Here is a 21724-nt window from a genome sequence, read left to right on the forward strand (position 1 = left end):
TGTCGTCTCAATAAATAACAACAACTCATTTTTTTGTACTTATTTTGTGGTTGGTTTACCTAGATGTGAGTGTGGGGGTGCATCCACGAATGTGCCTGTGTGTGGGGACTGGAATCAGGGCCATCCTTGCCAACCACTTGCTGGACTGCTCTGAGCTGAGCTTTGTTTCCAGCTTTTGAATTTTATTATTATTATTTTTTTCAATCTAGTTTAGTTGTATATCTTGGGGACAGGTCTTCTCATGTGCTGAGAATGACTTCAAACTTTCTTTGTAGCTGAGATTAACCTTTAACCCTGTTGAACTACAAATATCCAGGGACAGCCCAATCAATGCAGTTATACACTGCCTCAAAACAAAACTGTGGGGCAGATAGCTCAATGGTAGAGTATTCCACTGGTATACACAAGGTGCTGGGGTCAGTTTTTTGTATAAATAAATGAATGCCCATGTTTTAAAATCTCCTTCAACCCAGACAGTGAGTTAGTTTGCCTGGGATTTATTTATAATGCAATATGATTTTGTTCCTTAGGTTGAGTTTATAAATATATGGTATTTCGTGCGCATCCCTATGGGGGATTAATATGCACAATGTATGAAGAACTACAAAAACTAAGCAAGTATACACATTAAAAACAAAACAAACAAATTTCAAATCACCTAACAAACTTGTGGAGCAAGGCCAAGGACCTGGCTGGAGGACTTGAAGCAATGAAAAGCAGTGCCCAGCACCCTTAGCCATAGGGAAATGCAAATTTAAACTGATTGCATCTCACCTGGTCAGAATGACTATCAGGAAAACAAAGGAGGTCCAGTGAGATGACTCAGCAGGTGAAGGCGCCACAGCCAAGCTTGAGAACCTGATAGAAGGGGAGAACCAACTCAAATAAATTGTCCCCTCCCCTCCAGCTCTGCATGCCATGCATGAGATGGTACACAGCCCACTACCATCCTACATGCTAAATGTAATTTAAGAAAGGAGAAGGAAAAAAAAATGCCAGATTAGGGAAATGGGCCAGGTAATCAAAGGAATTTTATTCAGTCATAAAAAATAATTTAAATGATGACATTTGGAGGAAAATGGAGGTCACTGGGGATCATTATGTTAAATGAAATAAGTCACAAACACAGCATGTTTTCTGTCACATACAGAACCTAAATTTAAATGTAGCTGTGGGGTGTGTGTGTGTGTGTGTGTGTGATATGTGTGTGGGGTGTGGGGGGGGGAGAGAGAAGGAGAGGGAGAGAGAGAGAAGGAGAGGGAGGGGAGCTGTCTCTATAACCTACGTTGGCCTGGGATTCACTATGAAGCTGATTTTGAAATCACCTTGCCTCAGTCTCTCAGTCTCCCACATTCATTCGGGAGCATCATGGGCCACCAAACTCAAACTCATATCTTACTGAAAATATTTTATAATCTTTAAAATCCTGACAATATACTTCTGCTAGGCACTGTAACTCACTTCTTTTGCTCTTGGGGGTGAAGACAGAAAGACTAGTATTTCAAGGTCATCATCAGCTGCACAGAACACAAGAGATCCAAGCTAAAAAAAAGAAAAAGAAAAAAAAAAAAAAAAAAGTAGATGTTTCTATGACATCAAGACCTATCCCTGAAATACTATTTCTGTGCTTACATAGCACACACCCAACAGCTAAATGAGTGAGGGTCCAGATCACAGTCACAGTATTGATAGCTTATCTTTATAGCAACCATAAGAGAACCTGTTCATAGCCAGTTCTACCCTCATCCCCATCCCAAGGTCTCACTCTGTAGCCCAGGCTGTTCTAGAATTTCCTGTGTATCTTGGATTGGCCTTGAACTTCCAGCAGTTCTCCTGCCTCAACTTTCTGAATACTGAGAATATAGTCATGAATCACTGTGTCTGGTTTACATGGTGCCTTGGATTTAAACGAGTAGTTTTATGCATGCCAGGCAAGTACTCTACCAACTGAGCTACATTTCCAGCCTGCCTACCTTAGGTGATATCAACTAAATTGTGTTTGTGCTAAACCTAGGCTGCATAGGATGTGTTGAGCATAGTAAAAAAAATGCCTTTTAGACTTGTAAAATTAGCTTAGTCGTGAAACTCACTACACTTAAGGCTGCAACAGAACCCAGAGACATCACTTACTCAAGATAACCAGACAGAGATTCCATGGCGCCCACTTGGCAGTATATTAGCAGAAACCAAGAGCAATGAAGTGTTCTTCACATCTCCAGGATTGTTGGAGACACCAGAAAGACTCCATCTCCTCTGCCCTGCTACTGAAGAGATTTCCTGGGTACTCCGACCCTCAAACCAGGGACTGCTGAGAGACTGGACCCAATCTTTGGCTAAGAGATGTCGCACATATGAGCAGCCTTGGAGAGACAGGCTTAGGACCACTCTAGTTAGGAAGCTAGAGTGTGAACCTAGTGTGATGACACTCAGTATTATAAAATATAACTTTTGTTATAAAATTACAGGTATCTACCTCCTTGTTGGGACAATAAACTAAATGAGGCGCTGTTTCAAGAAGAGAAGAAAAGATGGGCAGTGCAGTGCATGTCTTTAATCATAGCATTTGTGAAGTAGAGGCAGGCCATCTCTGTGAGTTTGAGGATAGCCTGGTCTACAGAGCTAGGTCCAAGAGAGCTAGGGCTACACAGAAAAAACCTGTCTTACATAAACAGGGGTGGGGGAGGTGGGGGTGAAGGGGGTGGTATAGGATAGGGAGAAATAGAAACAGAAAAAGAAAGAAAAGGCAACATTAATGTCTGTTGTTGTCAGGTAGTTCAGAGTCCACATGGCAATCTCCCTCTTACCCATCTATGGTCTCCTTTTCTGTCAGTTGACTCCCCAGTTGTCAGCTGGGGATGGAAGGTATGTATAGTAAGAAGTCAGAAGAAGGGAGAGACCATATTCACATAAACTTTGTTACACTCAGTATCTTTTTTCTGTGAGTTGCTAGCCTATTGTATTTAATTTATAAATTGTTCCTCATCATACATGTGTATTACATGTAAAATTGGTATTTTGCACAGTTTCCACATTGTCTGTAGGTCTTGGCAGGAGTCTTCCATGGATAAAGGGAACCTCTTGTGTGATCACCAGATAGATGACTCCTTTATCCTCAGATGTCACAAACCTGTTCAAAGTGGCATGTGTTAGCTGGAACCCAGAGTTGGAAAGCCAGGTCAGATGGTTCAAATATTAAAGTATTTTTTAATTTGTTTTTGTCTATCCTGTCTCCCATGAAAATGTCTCTGAATTCATGTACTTATTCATCAGATTCATTTAGCATCACTGTTTGATAGGCATTGAACTATTCCCAGTAGATACAAAATTATCTGACTTTTCGGGGCTCACAGGAAAAGGAGGGCAATTTTGCCCATGTGCTGGAAACTGTGGGTTTGGAATCCAGGAACAACATATTGATCTGAGCATCAAATGCAATTCAAGCATTGGAATCTATGGCCTGGACATCTATATGGTCTATACGGCCAGGATTCAACACAGAGGACAAGAAATAGTAGAATTGAGCCAAACGCAGCATCAGCAAAGAGGAAGTCATGAGCTGGTTCCAGCAGAAGAATGAGATTCATTACCAGTAGGCAAATGAATTCTATCTCAAAAGGCCAAGAAGCATCTCAATAAAAAATTGTTGATGTCAGGCAGTGTTGAGCAGTTTTAATTCAAGAACTCAAGAGGCAGAGGCAGAGGCAGATGGATCTCTGTGAGTTCGAAGCCAGCCTGGTGTACAGAGTGAGTTCCAGGACAGTCGTCAGAACTACACAGAGAAACCCTATCTCAAAAAAGAAAAAGAAAAAAAAAAAAAAAAAAAAAAAAGCAAAATGGCCAGACGGTGGTGGTACATGCCTTTATCCCCAGCAATCGGAAGGCAGAGGCAGGCAAATCTCTATGAGTTCAAGACCAGCCTCTATAAGAGCTAATTGTAATTACAGGACAGCCTCCAAAGCAACAGAGAAATCTGGTCTCAAAAAAACAAAACAAAACAAAACAAAAAAAAATCAAAAAGTTGTTTTGGTTTGTGAGTCTGTATGTCTGTGTGTGTGTGTGGAGGGGGGGGGACTTGTTTTGTTTTGATACAAGGTTTCACCTTGTAGCCTTGGCTGAGCTGAAACTCTTTATGTAAACTAGGCAGGTCTCGAACTCAGATCTGTCTGCCTCTGCTTCCCAACCAGTGAGATTAAAGGGTATGCCATCACACCAACTTCTTTTTCTTTTTTATAGGGAGCACTATTTCTCAAGAATTAAAACAAAACAGTGCAGGCCCTGGCGACACAAGTCCTTTATCCCAGCACTCAAGAGGCAGAGCAAAAGGTCCAGTTAGCCGTCCAAGGGCAGTCTCAGTTACAGAGCACTTTCACGGCTCGGCTGGGCTTTATGAGACTGTGTAAAATAAATGCATAAATGAAGGAATAAATTTTAAATAAATAAGTTAATTAGCTAGACTAGCTACATTTATTTTCAGTGGTGCTGGCAGTGTCCAGGACGTTTCCATCTTCAAAAAAAAAAACTATTGACACAGCTGACCTGGCCTGTCACTACTGGTCAGGTGTAGTTACACACACCTGTAATCCATGCAGTCTGAAGACTGACAGCTTACTGGGTTACTTATGGAGTTCCAGGTAAGACCTGTGTAAAACACAGAGCATTGAATAAGCATCCCATCCTGTGTGGTGCTTTGTAGCCATCTGGGATGTCTGTATATTCTGACATGAAGATCACAAGACACTTTTTTTTTAAAACTTTCATTTGGGGTTTAGCAACACTAGCAAATTTTTATAACAATGTTACATGAATGTGCTATGTGAATTTTTTTTTTTTTTTAAAGAACTGGAATTTCAGTTTTCCATGGGGGGAAAAAAAAAAAAGTTTTTTTTTTCAAGTCGGGGTTTTGTTGTTTTGTTGTGTACCCTGGCTGTCCTGGAGCTTCCTCTATAGTCCAGACTGGCCGAGAACGCTCAGAGATCTGCCTGCCTCTGCCTCTGCCTCTGGAGAGCTATGGTTAAAGATGAACAGGACCACCACCTGGCTTGAAATTTGAAATTTTGTGTGTATACTGTGTGTGGGTGTGAGCAAACTCCTGTGAAGGTCAGGGGGCAACTTTGAGCAGATGGCTTTCTCTTTCCACTTGGTTGGGCCAGAATTCTCTTGTTTCTGTTATGTTGTTCTCCAGGCTTGCTGTACTGTCTCCAGCTTCCACCTCGATGTAGAAATGCTAGGATTCCAGATTCCAGATTTGCCACAGCCACCGCCACTACCAACACATTTGCCTTTCTTTTATTTTCTTTTCTTTATTTTTAAATGTTGGTTCCAAGAATTGAACTCAGACTTCAGGCTTACATGGATTTTACCTGTAGAGCCCTCTTACTCGCTGGGAAATCGTTTAACTTTTGTTTTATGTTCATTGGTGTGAAGGTATCAGATCCCTGGGAACTGGAGTTGAAGACAGTTGTTAGCTGCCATGTGGGTGCTGGGAATTGAAACCAGGTCCTCTGGAAAAGCAGCCAGTGCTTTTAACAACGGAGCTGTCTGTCCAGGCCTGGAAAATTGTAGTGATGAAGTCACTTAATTTGCTTGGGGAAAGCTTCAAGGACAAGGTGGCCTTAGGTTGAGTCTGCACATGAACAAACAAAAGGCTAAAGGGAACAGAAGGAGGACACACAGGATTAGGGGTGTGTTGTCAGGGTGCCCAAAGCCCTTTGACTTCTTTCAGATTTCAGGAGCATTAAAAGGAAGTGAGGCCTGAGGCATATGAAGGCACTCTGTAAACCAACATATTGCCTCACAACATTAAAGGGAATAGTGTCAGGATGAAGCGATGCTCTGAAAGCAAAAGGCATGTGAGAGCATTCTTACCACATAAAAATAAATGAAACTATTAATAAGTGTGACTATATGAGTAGAACAGCATGTATAGCATTAAGGTTGAATTACTGGTATATTTACTTATTCCACATCTCTGAAGATCCACTATTACAAATTATATTCCCTGGGTGTATAAAAAAAAAAAAAAGGAAAACTGAAAAAAAGCTAACCAGAAATATCATTCTACCTCACCATGATTCTGTTTTTCTTTTGCATAAGCCTGTGTCTTTCAAATAAATCCACAAGCAAATAGCTCCATTCTGTAGATGAGAAATTATAAAAGACCATGTAATCGTCTGACAATGGTACTGAAAACAAGCCCAGAGGAAACGCGAGGCTGTTCTTGAGAAGCCACAATGTGCGGGTCTGTTTGCTCCCACTTGCAGAGAGCATACTCCTGACATTTCATGTCTTCCAATTGGACTTTATGAATGAGGGCTGAAGGTTGCTAGTTGCAAAATGTAAGAAAAGGATCTGCGGAGGCCACAGAAGTCCTCACACTGGAAGTCTGCCTTTGTGTGTGGACTTAGTAAAGAAGCAAAATCCAGAAACTCAGAACCCCAAATTTGTAAAACAAGAGTTGTCTTCTCAGTTTTTTGATTTTTCAAGACAGGGTTTCTCTGTAGTTTTGGTACCTGTCCCAGAACTCACTCTGTAGATCAGGTTGGCCTCGAAATCACAGAGATCCACCTGCCTCTGATTCCTAAGTGCTGGCATTAAAGACATGCGCCATCAACCCCCGGCTTTTTTTCTCAGTCTTTAATGGCGGCTCTGGGTAGGACACAGAGACGTGTGGTATGGAAACCGATGCAAAGGCACCGATTTTAGAACTGTTCTGCCTTCTGCCTTCCCAGAATCTATCAGTTCCAAGAGCGTATGCCAGGAAGATACGAACGTTCTCTTGACTTCACCTTCAGCTCAGCAGGTCCATCCTACCGCCAAACACCTGGAGAAAGGAAGCTGACTGCTGTGTCGGCTCTGCCCGGGAGCATCTGACTGTGTGTCCGCTCTGCAGTGGACCTCCTGGCTTCCATGCTCATTCTGCTATGGGCCATCTGGCTGCCATTTACCATCTACTGTAAAGCCCCAACTGACAAGGAAGTTTCTGTGTAAACCACACTGGCCTCCCTCCTGCCACTGCCTCTTGAGTGGTGGAATTACAGGTGTACCCTCTGAAACCTGGTTGAACATACATACCATATATAAATAAAAATATTACAAGAAAAATGGTAATGGGAAAGATATTCAATGGTGTGAATATTAAACTATGCATTTATTTATGCTGCATTTGTTTAATTATGTAAAGGTGTGTTGCTGGTTTACCTTGGCTGCCTAAAGCACCTGATTGGTCTAATTAAAAAGCTGGGTTGGTGGGCAGAAAGAGTAAGTAGGAGGAAAGAAGAGAATGAGAGGAGGGGAGAGGAGAGGAGAGGGGAAGAGAGGGGAAGAGAGGTGAGGAGAGGGGAGGGGAGGAGAGGGGAGGAGAGGGGAGGGGAGGGGAGAGGAGGAGAGGGGAGGGGAGGGGAGAGGAGGGGAGAATGAGGGAGACAACTGGGGCCAGCCAGCCTGGCAGCCTCCAGCCAGTCAGACAGAGTAAGACATACAGAATGAAATAAAGGTAAAAAGCCCCAAGGCAAAACGTAGAGGAAAAGAAACAGGTTAATTTAAGTTATAAGAGCTAGTGGGGCAAGCATAAGACAAGGCCAATCATTTATAACTAATAATAAGTCTGCTTGTCATGATTTGGGAGCATGATGTTGGTGGCCCAACAGGCCCGAGCCTGTTACAATTCTCTAAAAGATTTGGGAGCTATGTAGTTGAGATTTCTTTGAATTTCTGATCCTCTGTGTCTACTTCCCGAGTGCTGAGATTACCAAATCATGACGTGGAGACATATTATTAGTTATGTGTGCTGGGCCTTAGCTTATGCTTGTTTTTTGCTAGTTCTTATCGTTTAACCTGTTTCTCTTCATCTACATTTTTCCTTGGGGCTTTTTACTTTTCTTTCATTCTGTACATCTTACTTGTGCCTGACTGCCTGGCGACTGGCTGGCCAGCCCCAGATCTCTTCCTCTTTCTTCCCCCCTCATTCTCTCCTCTTTTCTTGTTCTCTTCCCTCCTCCTACTTACTCTATCTGTCCACCAGCCCAGCCTATCCCTCTAGTGTCTAGCTAGTATCCATTCAGCTTTTCATTAGACCAATCAGGTGCCTTAGGTAGGCAAAGTAAAACAGCAACGCATCTTTACGTAATTAAAACAAATGCAGCATAAACAATTACAACACACCTTTACATGGCTAAAGTAATATTCCATAACAGGGTGTTGAGGGCACCAAGAAAAGACAGATATACAGACACATGGGAAAGTAGGGGATGGTCACACTGTAATGGAAGGCACCTACAATCACCAGCAACCTGGAACCTCAGCTGTTTCTTAGGTACAGCACAGGGGTAGGGGCTGGCTAGTCTCCATAGTAGTTGTAGTTGAGTATTCTCCAGCTGTAAACTAGTCTTTGCACACACTGGTCACTGAATTGCATTCAGACTCCTAAAGAAACTGTGTCATCTCCCTTGAGCTTCTCCTGGGTAAGGCTTTGCCACTCCTATGAAGCTGAGACATTAGTGTCCTGTGCCATGTCAACAACACAACACATACTCACTCAGGGCTTCACTCAGTTGGGCTTCTGATCCCTACAGTGGCTTCTAAGTTTCACACGGATATAGGATATTTTGTATAGATATATAAAATCACATATGTGAATAAAGCATGGAAAATAGAAGCCAAATTACCTGGGGGAACAAAGGGGACTAGCAGAAAAAGGGATGAGAAAGGAGAGGGGAGGGAAATGTGGGGAATATGCTGGATCCATACTGCACACTGCTATGTTTCCTTACGCAACAAAGCATCACTTACAATGATACAATGGTTTTTTGTTGTGTTTTGCTTTGATTTTTTGAGATGGGGGTCTCACTATATAGGCTTGGGTAGCCTGGAACTAACTTCGAGGCCTAGGCTGGCCTCAAACCTGTGATCTTTGTGCCTCGGCCTCCTAAATCCCTGTGCATTCTTGTTCCTGCTCTTTGCTTTGCTTTGTTTTGGTAACAAGGAAATGTATCATTTACACTACTCATAAATTCATTAGGACTTCGTGTCCACACAAAGAATTAATGCAATCTTCCCACATTAAACTCAAACCCCTATCATAATCTGAAGAGGCTTCCCAGTGTTGGGAGAAAAATCTGGGAGCCTTGGGTGCCCTTCACTGCTATCTAAATGGACTTTAAATATATATGTAATATATATTATATCTTTTTTTTTCAAGACAGGGTTTCTCTGTGTAGCCCTGGCTGTCCTGGAACTCACTCTGTAGACCAGGCTGGCCTCAAATTCACAGAGATCACTGCCTCTGCCTTCTGAGTGCTGGGGTTAAGGGTGTGCACCACCACTGCTTGGCCCCACAATTTCCATTTTAAATTTTACTTTGGGCCAGGCCAGCCTGGGCTGTATAACAAGACCCTGTTTCGATAAACAATAAAGTTAATTTATGTCTGTTTTAGAAGTTTTTCTATTGCACTTTAATCTTTTCTTTCAATTTGTAGAACAGGCTGGCCTCATAGAGAACCAACTGCCTCTGCCTCCCAAGTGTTGGGATTAAAGACTTGTGCCATCACTGCCTGTTTTTTGTTTGTTTGTTTAAAAAAAATATTTTACTACTTTTAAAATTATGTACATAAGTATGTGCCTGTGTATGGATAGGAGTACAGGTCCCTGAGTAGCCAAAAGAAATCGTCAGATGCCCTGAGGCGGGAATTCACAGCACGAAGATGTGAATTGCCTGGTGAATGCTGGAACTGAACTCAGGTCCTCTGGAAGAGCAGCAAGTACTCTTAAGCCTCAATTCATTTCTGGAGCCCCCTGTTAGAATTTTTAATCTATTTGAAAGATAATCATGAGATAATGAGAATACTAATATTGTGTTTTGGATTAATATATTACATATGAGCATTAAAAACGATCACCTTAAATGGGGTATGGTGACTCACTCCTGTCATTCTAGAACTTGGGAGGGAGGGGAGTTCGTGGTCAACCTGGGGCACAGAATGGGACCCTATCTTAAAACAAAACAAAAACATTTCATTACTGTTACAAAGAAAGGAAGAAAGAAATAGAAAAGAAGAGGAGGGGAGGGGAAAGAAGGGAAGAGAAGAGAGAAAGGAAGAGGAGAGGAGAAGAGAGGAGAAAGGGTTTTATATTTCTGCCAAGTCCTCTATTAGGGCTCATCTCCTAACTATGGTCTGATGAGTCTATAAGTCAGCACAACCCCACTGTTTATGAAAGGGTCATTCATTCGGAGATGAGCAAGAAGGTCCTCAGCCACAGTGAGTTGTCTGCCCTGTGTGCATACCCTCAAAGTACAGATGGATCCTCAGGGCAGGAATTGGAGTTAAAGGGAGTTCTGGGTGAAATACAGTGCCTTGATTCACTCAGAAGCACCAGGGTGGGTCTACTTCACCGCCTTTTCCAAAATGCCAAATGTGGTCCCGTGTCTAGTCACGGTAGATATGACCACTCCCTCAGTGTGCCTCAGAAGCTTCCCGTGGCAATCACTGAATTCTAAGTGAGCTTCCTGATGGCTTGAGAGCCTTTGAAACTGTGGATCTGAGTCACTGTAGGCTGGGTGTCACCTCCCCAGGAGGGCCTGGACAGACAGAGCCTTTCACTGGTGAATTCTGGCTGCTGGCTGAGGTCAGCCTGAGGAGAGATGGAAGCAGGAGCCATGCTGGGTGAGCCCAACATCTCCTAACTCTTATTAAAGAGGACATGTGGGCTGAGGCCTAGGCGGGTGCTGGGCTTGCAGTGTAAACAGGATGGAATGAGAAAGAATGATGCTTTTATGTTCTTGTCTATTATGGGTCCACAGAGACTCTTCAGCTGAGATGAAAGGCAAAGGCTGGGTTAAATTGCCTTGTTTCCAGAGATAATTGTCCAGGTCCCTGGTGTCTACTTCCTAATGCACTGTGGGAAGGAAGGCTAGATGAAATCTGTCATTGCTAATCACACCTCTTGGCCATCGTTGAATCTATGGCTTGGCTACATCTCCATCTTCTGAAAACATTTTCCTTACACCTTTCGTGTATTTACTAATATCACTAAAAGTAATGGAGTGCAAACATGACCCAGACACATGCAAACTAGACTCAGACCCCTAGAACATGAGCTGTGTCTGCAGTTAGTCACCCAAGAGTAGGGGAGAAGGATTTCTGGAGATGTAGATGTGACTCCCAGAAGGCAAAAGCTTAGAATCTTAATCTGAGGAGAACAGAGAAATGGGAGCCTACAGGAGCACTTCCTTGCCACTGCCTATGTGGGCAGCCCTCTTTTATTCTTATTTTGAGATGATTTCATGCTAATTGTCCTTGAACTCATTCTGTACCCAAGGCTGGGCTTGAACCTGTCTTCCTCCCATCTTGGTCTCACAAGTAGCTGAATTACAGGCCCCTTTTGTGACATTCAGCTTCTTAAGTAATGCAGGTTGAGCAGTATAGCCAGTGGGACAGCTCTTGCCCAGTGTGTGTGAGACCCTAGTTTCCAACATTAGTAACTTAAAACTAATGTGTGTTTGAGTAAGAATGGCCCCTGCAGGCTCCTATATTTGAATGCTTGGGTCACAGTTGATGGAACTGTCTGAAAAGGATTAGGAAAGGATTGGCCTTGTTTTTAGGGGTTGTGTATCAAGGTGGGCAGACTTTGAGGTTTCAAAAATCTCCTCCCATTCACAGCAGCCTCCTATTTGTGGCTCTCAGCTGCCATGCCAGCCACCTGCCAGCTGTTACCTCCATTCTGCCATCATGGACACTCTCCCTCTGGAGTCACATGCCACAAATAAACTTTCTTCCACAAGCTGCCTTGGCCACACAATCATCTATTGTATTAACAGCAGCAGATCAGAAGATTTTATTACTAAATCCCCATTTTAGCAGTTGGGACTGTAGCTTATTGGTGGTTACTTAGTCCTCATAAAGCCTTGAGCTCAATTCTTAGCACCAAGCACACATGCTAGAGATCTCATTTAATGCTTCCTTTGTGGTTTGTTTGTTTTGGGTGGGGGTCTCTGAAACAGGGTCCAGCTATATATCTATCCCTTGTTGGCCTAGAACTCACTTTGTAGGGTCTGGTCTCAAACTTCCACACAAACTGCCCCCCCACAACCCCATGATTGCTGTAATTACAGCCATCACCTCTTTAGGCTTAAATTTAACACTTATATACACTCACATCACAAATATTGAGCATTTGGAAAGCTTGTGTATTAAGCATTGCACCTTGGTACAATATATAAAAAAACAAAACACATATACAAATATTTGTGACAAAGTTTCAGCCACAAAAAAAAAAAAAAAAAAAAAAAAAAACACAGCCAGTATGAAGAACTAACCTATTAACAGATTATTTTTCAATTTTATTTCACGTAATATAAAAGAAGTAAGAACTTTGTCAGTTAAAAAAAAAGAAAGCACTTTATTTCATATGCCATTATTTCTTTTCAGTCTCCTACCTAAAAACACATCCACACTTAGCTTTTGTTTCCACTCCTTATTATAGTGTCCATAAAAATCATTAGAAATACACTGTTTCAGAGAGAGAAGCTGATTCCTCATCTGTCCAAATTGTTAGTTTTCTGATTGACTTCAAAACCCAAAACTTTACTCTCTTTGAGGGAAAATAACCTATTTTCCCAGTAAATTCCAATCTGTCAGTCACTCTGATAGACGCACAGCTCCAACCGTATTATTTTTTGTTTCAATGAACATATCTTAAAATCAATTTTAAAGGCAAAGGCAACTCAACATCTTGATTAGACCCAAAAGTTCTTTCTTTTTAGGGAGAGGGCAAAGTTTTGTGATTACTGGTGTGTTTAACTTTGTTTAGGATGGAGGTCTCATAGCCCAGGACAGCCTCCATTCATATAAGAGCACACACACACACACACACACACACACACACACACACACACACGTTAGCCACAGCTCTTGTCTCCACCCTGTTGTTGGTTTTTGTTTTGCTTGTTTGTTTGAGGCAGGGTCTATCTGTGTAAGACAGACTTGAACTTGTGGCAATCCTCCTGTCTCTGCCTCCCAAATACTGGGATTACATGAATCACCACGCCCACCTCAGGAGTTCCGTAGTCATCTAGAGAGGCCACAGGACTGCCACATTTCCTGAAGTAGACATTCTCTGCAAGGAGCAAACAAGCTGTGATCTGTCCAGACGTAAGAACTGCACCCACACATGATGTCTCAGCAGAAGCTGCAGTGCTTGTAGCGCGTATATTTTTAGTTTTAAATTGCACAGCAAGTAACTTTAGCTCCCAGACATAAAATGATTAAAAGAGAAAAAATTAAGTTCAGGAAGTCCTCGCTGCTCATGGTTTTAATCAATGATTCATTTGTGTGGGCCAGGGCTGTCACAATGGATCCCTATGTGAAGACACCGACTGCAGTCTCACTGTCACTTCCTTTTGGGAACTAGAACATTCCATGTCTTCAGCTCAAAGTATAGATGGAGGTCAGAGAGTTGGAAGGGGGGGCAGGTTAAGCAATAATTCTTCAAGAATATCTCTATGAAAACGTGTTGTAGTTGTTGCAGAAACAAAAAGTTGCAATGCTTGCTGAGAGGTTTTAGAAGCCAGTTATTCACAAGAGGTCAGCCTTGAAAATGACAGTCAGTATTGATGTTTTTGCTCTTAACTCTTTTGGCTCTTTAGCCTTCTGGGGCCTGACACCTAGCTCCCAAGTAAATCACACATGGAGGCTCATTCTTACTTATCAATGTCCAGCTTAGCTTGACTTGTTTCTGGCTAGATTTTCTTATATTATCCCATCTACCTTTTGCCTCTAGGCTTTTCCTGTTCTCTTACTTCTGTAAATCTTACTCTTAATCTGTGGATTGCTGTGTGGCTGGGTGGCCCCTGAAGGCCTCCTCTCCTTGTTCTCTGGCTCTCCTCTTCCTCGGTTTCCCTTCTATTTATCCTGTCTGCCTGTCAGCCCCACCCATCCTTGCTCCTGCCTTGTTATTGGCCATTCTGATCTGTATTAGACCATCAGGTAGGTGTTTTAGATGGGTAAATTAACACAGCTTCACAGAGTTAAACAAATGCAGCATGAACAAAAGTCACACACTATAAAATAATATTCCCCAACACATCAATAAGCAGATATTCAGGAGAACTGGGGTCTCAGTTTCTACCATGTGGGTCCTGGGGTTCAAACCTAGGACATCAGGCTTGTGAGCAAGCACCCTACACACTGAGCCATCAATCACACCAGCACTGGCTAAGCTGATACTCAGAAGGAGGAAACCTGATGAAAATGTTACACAACTTGGTGGGGAAAAAGGAAGAAGTATGTTCTCTTACTCCCTCCTTTCCTTCCTGCCTTCCTGTCTGCTTCTTCTCTGCCCCTCTCCCCAACCCCACTTTCCATTGTAAACCTTACTGTCTTTAGCCTGGACGAGCCTGAATCCTGCATGTTTACTTACTGTAGCAAGAGCCACTCTGGCAGAGTTGTAGCACACCAATTACTCAGGAGGCAGAACCTTCAGGGGAAAGTGCTTCAGGAGCCATGATACAGCAGGTCTCTGTGGGCCTAGACCCAGTGGCTTAAACAAGCGCCCAGAGCAAGGACTATCATTTAAAACTATATAAGGCTTCCATTTGAGTGGTAGAAAAAGTTACCGTAAAAGAAGCTACCTTGGCCGGTTGTTAGTGGTGCATGCCTTTAGCCCCAGCATTTGGGAGGCAGAGGCAGGAGGATCTCTGTAAGTTCTAGGCCAGCCTGGTACACAGAGCTAGTTCCAGGACTATAGAGAAACCCTGTCTCAAAAAACAAAAACAAAACAAGCTACCCGTTCAGTAGCCCTGGCTGACCTTAACCTCTCAACCTGCTTCAGCCTCCAAGTGCTGGGACTCAGCCTCTCTGATCATTTTTAATATTCTTCAGTTTGCATTAGGACCAGTTAAGTTTTACATTGAAATGACACAGTCATAGAAAATACCTTGCCAGCTTCCTGTAGCTCCAGCTACTAACTGAAAGACTAAGGTGTTCAGGTTCTTGCCTCCTGGGAACGAATGCACTGTGTCCCAGTTATATTTATTTATTTATTTATTCATTTATTCATTTATTTATTTAATGAGGTAGAGTTTCGTGTAACTCAGGCTGGCCTCCTGAGTGCTGGGGTCACAGGTATGTCATAGTCAATATGGTGATTTTCTTTTTATTCATACATGTATGTAATGTGTTTTAATCATACTCACCCCGACCCTGTCTTGCCCCCCTCCCACTCTCAGTCTCCCTTCCTCTTTCTAGCTAGTTCCCCTTCAATCCCAAGAGTTCCCTTAGGGGGCCCACAGGAGCTTGAATGGGAAGTTATTTACAGGACAATGGCACCTAACAGCCCTGAAAGACTTTGTGTCTCCCCCCTCCCATCAACCATTAACTGCCTATAGATCCCTGGGGAGGGTCTTCTAAGCCTACCCCACTCACCCCCCCACCGTGATTTTTTTCCACCTGTTCACTTGATCCCTCAAATATTCCACCTTAGAAATTTGACTCTGAAGCAAGGTGAGCGGCCGTGTGTATGAGCAGCAAGTGGTTTCTTTCCTCTTCCTCTGCCAAACACAGGTAGAAACTCAGTACCCAGTGGCACTCCAGTGTGGTGGTGTTCAGAAGGGCAGTGTGGGCCCAGCACCTCCAGACCTTCCAGTTTGCCAAGCTGAGAAAATTAACATCCACATGAAGTTTCCTGATTTCTTTTTTTTTTTTTTTTTTTTTTTTTTGTTTTTGTTTTGTTTTGGCTTTTTTGTTGTTATTGTTGTTGTTGTTGTTCAAGACAGGGTTTCTCTTGGCAGTCCTGGAAGTTGCTCAGTAGACCAGGCTGGCATAGAATTCTTATAGATTCATCTACCTCTGCCTCCCAGGTGCTGGGATTAAAGGCATGTGCCACCACCGCCCAGCTCCCTATTTCTGGTTTCTAGATATTGGTAAATAATTAGAATTTATCTGAAGCTGGGCATGATGTTGCACCCCTGTATCCCAACCCTGGGCATGATGATGCATCCCTGCATCCAGCACTGGACATGATGCTGCACCCCTGTGCATCCCAACATTAGATGTGATGCTGCAACCCTGCACCCAGCACTGGGCATTATGCTGTACCCCTGCATCCCAACCCTGAGCATGATGATGCACCCCTGCATCCAGCACTTGGAAGGGAGAAGTTGGAGAATAAGGAGTTCAAGGCCAGCCTGGGCTACAAGAGACTCTGCCCAAGAAAACATGATGAATAAAACCTTACAAAGACCCACTCATCCACACAGATAACTGTCTTCCTCCCATACAGGGCCTACTGCCCTTCAGCCTAGAGCTAAAAATTAGAAGTGTGTTTTCCAACAACTTAAGAGGAAAAATTTTTTAAAATGGTGACTAGGAGAAAGGTTTAGACAAAGGGTCCCACACAAAGCATGTCCCATTCTCTTAGGAAAGAGACAACCACAAGTGACAACTGCCAAGAGCAGCCTGTGACACTAAAGTAATAACTAAGATATATACGTTGATAGCAATTGGAACGAAGCAAAGAATTATACCAGCAAATCAGTACTGTCAGGTAACTATTGCAGTTACCTGGCTGGAGGTGTGGTTCAGTTTGGAGACTGCCTGGTTTTGTTCCCCAACATGGAATTAAACTGGGTATGGTGACAAATCTCATCATTCAGGAGGCAGAAGCATTATCAGGAATTAAAGACCAGCTACCTAGGAAATTAGGGGCCTGTCCAGGTTACATGAGACCCTGTCTCAAAAAAAGAAAAAGAGGCCGGGCAATGGCAATGATAGCACATACCTTTATCCCAGCACTAGCTCCAAGACAGCTAGGGCTGCTACACAGAGAAACCCTGTCTCAAAAACCAAGAGAGAGAGAGAATTTTTGTTAGGTGCTGGTTGTACCCAACTCCCAGCACTTGGGAGGCAGAGGCAGGCGGGTCTCTGTGGCCAGCCTGCTCTAGAGTTCCAGGATAGCCAGGACTGTCTCAGAAAACCAAAAAGAAAACTATTAAAAACAAACAAACAAAACAAAACAACCCAAAGCCATGGACGTCTACTCATTCATTTGTTCAACAAATATTTATCAAACAAACTTTGGGAGGCTGAAAATTTTCTGTAAGGATGCATGAAAGACACAAGAGAAATGCCTGCCAGATAGAGCAGTCAGGAGCCGGGGACAAGATGGGGAGCAGAGAGGTGCCCAGGTGTCTGAAAACAGGGAGCAGCAGACAGCAGCGGAGAACCGAACAGCACACCAGGGGGCTAATGTGGAAGCAGTTGAATTTGCCCTCTTAACCTGGAATTGGTCTTCCAGGGATGTGGATCCTAGTTTGACTACTGGTGTGAGAGGAAGGAGTCAGGGCTGAGGACCAGCAAAGCAGTTCGGAAAGCCTCTTCCCTGCAAGGAAGAATAAGCAGGTCTGGGGTTGCAGATTAAAATAAGCCACAAAAGTCACGATAAGAACATGAAGAGATTTGGATTCCTATATTTTCAATTTGATGTGTGCACACAGCCGTAAATATACAAGCATGACAATATTTATATAACTAGAGCACTGCTATAAATATTAGAAACCTAACGGTAATTTTACAGTTCTTCTCAGAAGGAAGACTGAGCTGAGGCACACAGGCCACAGTCGACCATGAGAAGCAAGCTGCTGAGTGTCACCCTGACCGAGCAGCCTGCTGTGTCCTTGGAGAAGTAATATCCAGGCTGGGTGTGGTGGTGCACGCCTTTAATCCCAGCACTCAGCTGGCTGAGGTAGGAGGATCTGTGAGTTTAAAGCCAGCCTGGTCTAACGAGCAAGCTCCAAGACTACTTAAAGAGACCCTGCCTCACTCCCCAACCCCTCGAAAACAATATCATGGGTTAGGGGGTAGTTCAGCAATTAGAAGTATTTACTGCCCTTGCAGATTTCGGGTCCCAACACTCATGTCAGTCAGCTCCCAATCACCCATCATTCTGCCTCCAAGGGATCCAACACCCTTTTCTGGCCTTTGTGAGAACACACACACACACACACACACACACACACACACACACACACACACACACACTTGCAAAGAGAGGGGTTTTTTTTTGAGAGAGAATTTTTTAAAATTAAGTCTAAGGAAAAGCAATAGGATCCATGTTCTTCAAACAACTTCCTCTAAATACCATTTCTGTCAAACAGTACCTTGAGGAGAGTTGCCAAAAGCATGATAAGAGACACAAGGAAGGAGGGGGAGACTGCCTGCCGGTAGGATGCAATGAAAGCTTGCCATGTTCCCTTTCTCTCTTGTGTTTTGCTTTTGTCTTTGTCTTTCACTTTTTGCCTTTTGTGACAAGATACTCTGAATTTTCCTGGGGAGGCAAGAACATCTGTTTCATATCAGAAGGCCTTCTTGCTACCCATCTGACTTAGCTCTGCTCCACTGACATGGGTTCACAGTACTATGGCATTGCTGGAGGGGATGGACGGGAGAGATCTTAATGTGCCCTTGGTGGCTGGTGGCTGTTTCTTGACCCTGGCCTCTTCCTGTCACTCTGCTTCCTGTAGGTCCTGGGTCTTTTCTGTTACCACAGCCCAAAATGACATAGGCCAAGTACTTACAACTTAAATCTCTAAAACTATAGCAAAACAATCCCTTATGCAGTTTACCCCAGTTATCCAACCACAGCAAGTAGCTGTCTAACACAATGTTTAATATGGAAAAGATCAAACAAGCTATGATTGTTTCTATGCATTCTTGTTTTGTTTTGTTTTCTGAGATAGTCTTGCTGGGTAGCCCAGGGTTGCTGGATCCTTGCTATGTGAACCAGGCTGGCCTCAAACTTACAGCAATCCTCCTGCCTCCACTTCCTAAGTGTAGGAAGATTGTGAGTTCAAGGCCAGCCTAGACTACAAGAGATTACCCCCCCTCCCCAAAAAAATCCTCTGGGGCATTGGTTAAAAATTGCTCTCCTGGGCTTCAAGGTGGCTCAGGGGTTAAGAGGATTTGTTTTTGCAGAGCATCTGGGTTCAATTATAAACACTCACATGGTAGCTCACAGCCATCTATTGCTCCCAAGAATCCTTGTCTCGAGAAACAAACAAAAAGGATAAATATAAATAAACATTTTGAAAATTGTCCCATTCCCCACCAGTCCTATGGAAGAAGTAATCTTGAGAGTAGGACTAGAGGGTTTGGTGATTTCTGTGATTAGGAAAGTTTCAAAAAGAGCTATGACAATTATTTCCATAAATTAAAACCATATACTTTAAAGAGGGAAAAAAAAGAGTATTTTTAAAATGTTCCCTATAATCACACAAAATACTAGGCAGAAACCAAACAAGAATAATGGCTTTTCTGGATGAAGTAACTGGGAAGCTGGATGGCCTAGTGAGTGAGCCAAGCACTCTGAAATGAGCACACAGTGCCATCCGCTGTGACCGGGCCCACTAGAAGAGCAAGAGCAATGTGCTTTTGGAGTCCAATGAGAAATTGAGCTTATCTTCTCTTATGCTTAGGAAGTTAGAGTCTTCCTCTTTTTTTTTTTTTTTCAACTAAAATATTTGTATGAGTGAATTCTGTAATTAGATGCAAAGACTTATTTCCTATCTGTGTGGTGGAAGTGAGGAAGGTGACAGATGACTAATCCTGAGTCCTATAACTTGAGATATGTCCTGCTTAAGCTTTATCTGTATAGTAAGCATACATGAGAATGTGTCGATATTCTCTTACACAGTGATATAGGCGCCTTGCTTTGGGGAGCCAGTGCAAGGAATGGAGAAGTGGGTAAGAATGGGGGCAGGAGCCCTAGAGTCCTGCTCCCTTTTCTAAGCCCATCTATCTCTCAGATCCGATTCAATTACTATCTATCACCAAGCTTCAGTTTCCCCAACACAGCCTCATTTGTCTATTTATTATTATTGTTGTTATTATTATTATTGAGACACAGTCTCTCTATTATGTAGCTCTGGTTGTCCTAGAACTGACTATGTAGATCAGGAAGACCTTGAACTCACACAGACCCATCTGCCTCTGCTGGGATTAAAGGTGTGTGCCACACTGGTGACTGGTGGCCTTGTCTCTGCTTTTTTTTTTTTTTTTTTTTTTTTTGAGATAGGGTTTCCCTGTAGCTTTGGAGCCTGTCCTGGAACTAGCTCTGTAGACCAGGCTGGTCTCAAACTCATAGAGATATAGAGATGTGCCTGCCACTGCCTCCTGAGTGCTGGGACTAAAGGTGTGTGCCACCAACACCCAGCTCCCTTTTCTTTGTTTTTAATTATTATTATGTGTATGTGTATGTTTGGGGACACAAATGTCACTGTACTCCTGTGAGGACCAGACAACTTTCCATTCCACATTTCAGGGATCAAATGCAAGCCTTTTTTACCCACTGAGCCATCTTGGCAGCCCTTGCTTACTTTTGAGACAAGGTCTCAATAGTCTAGGCTGTCGGTAAACTCACTATGTAGTGAAGGATGATGTTCAACTCATGATGTTACTACCTCTGTTACCGAAGTCACCACAACAATGTATAAAGCGCTGGGGTCAAATGCAGGACTTCTTACACACTCTGTCTATTAAGCCGTATCCCAAGCCTATTGTGATTATATATATGATCCTCCCTGAGTGTAGCCCCTTACAGAAAGAAATCAAACCATGAACAGTTCAGAGTCACCTTGAGACATGGGAAACCACCTGAGCAAAAGGAGAGGGAGAGTGCTCTAACAGAGGAGGAAGCAGGAAGCAAGTTCAAGGGTGTTCAAGGGTGAGACTGAGTCAAGTAACTCACTGGGTCTCATTACAGTCTTATTTTGTTGTTGTTGAGAAAGGGTCTCATGTAGCCCCTGCTGGCCTTAAAGTCACTGTATATCCAGAGTTGACCTTGCGCTCCAATCGTCTTGCTTCTGCCTCCCGAAAGCTTAGAGTACAACCATGCTCGGTTTCACGTGTGTCTTTTTGTCTTTTGTTTTGTTTTCTGAGTGAAGGGTTTCTCTGTAGCCCTGGCTGTCCTGGAACTCCCTTTGTAGACCACGCTGGCCTCGAACTCACAGAGATTCCCCCTGCCTCTGCCTCCCGAGTGCTGGGATGGAAGGTATGCACCACTACTGCACAGCTAATAAAATTTTTTAAGAGATGGAGTCCTCATCTCATCTTTACTAATTTCAACTCTTATCTCAGAGCTCTGTGCTCCACACCCAAGCCCTCTACTTTTCTCGTTTAACTTTTCTCGTTTAACTTTGGGAAGAGCTGAGACTTGTCTATCAGACAGTCAGAAGTTGATCTTCAGAAAGATCTCTCATCTTGCTGAATCAGGTCACTAGCCAGCAAGCACTGCTACTACATTGGCGTCTACACCCTACCACAAGCTTCCTCTCCCTGAACCTGAAAGTCACCCCTTGAGCCTCCTTCCTGCTGGGGACCCAGTCCTTGGTCAGCAGTCTCCAAGAAGGGTTTCTGAATAAGTAGAGAAGCCTGAAGCAAGTGAGCCTGTGCATCCCTCTAGGGTAGCTGGCTTGGAGCCTACATTTCTGCAGCCCTTTCTCTGTGTTCATAGCTCCTGGCAAAGTCCCACTTCACTGTAAAACTAAAGTTGATTATGGTGTGTTTGTTAAGTACCTTTGAAAGCAGAATCATCAGCAAACAGTCTCTCAGCAGATGATAGAACTGTCCTTGCTCTTAGAACACTGCTAGAAATTTCCTCCAAGGGCTGGAGCCAGGATGTGGCCAGTCTCTGAGCAGCAGGGTGTCCTTGGTTGGGTTCCCCCCACCCCCCAGCTTTA

This window comes from Phodopus roborovskii, unplaced genomic scaffold (genome assembly GCF_943737965.1).
Source record: "Phodopus roborovskii unplaced genomic scaffold, PHOROB, whole genome shotgun sequence".
Taxonomy (NCBI): Eukaryota; Metazoa; Chordata; class Mammalia; order Rodentia; family Cricetidae; genus Phodopus; species Phodopus roborovskii.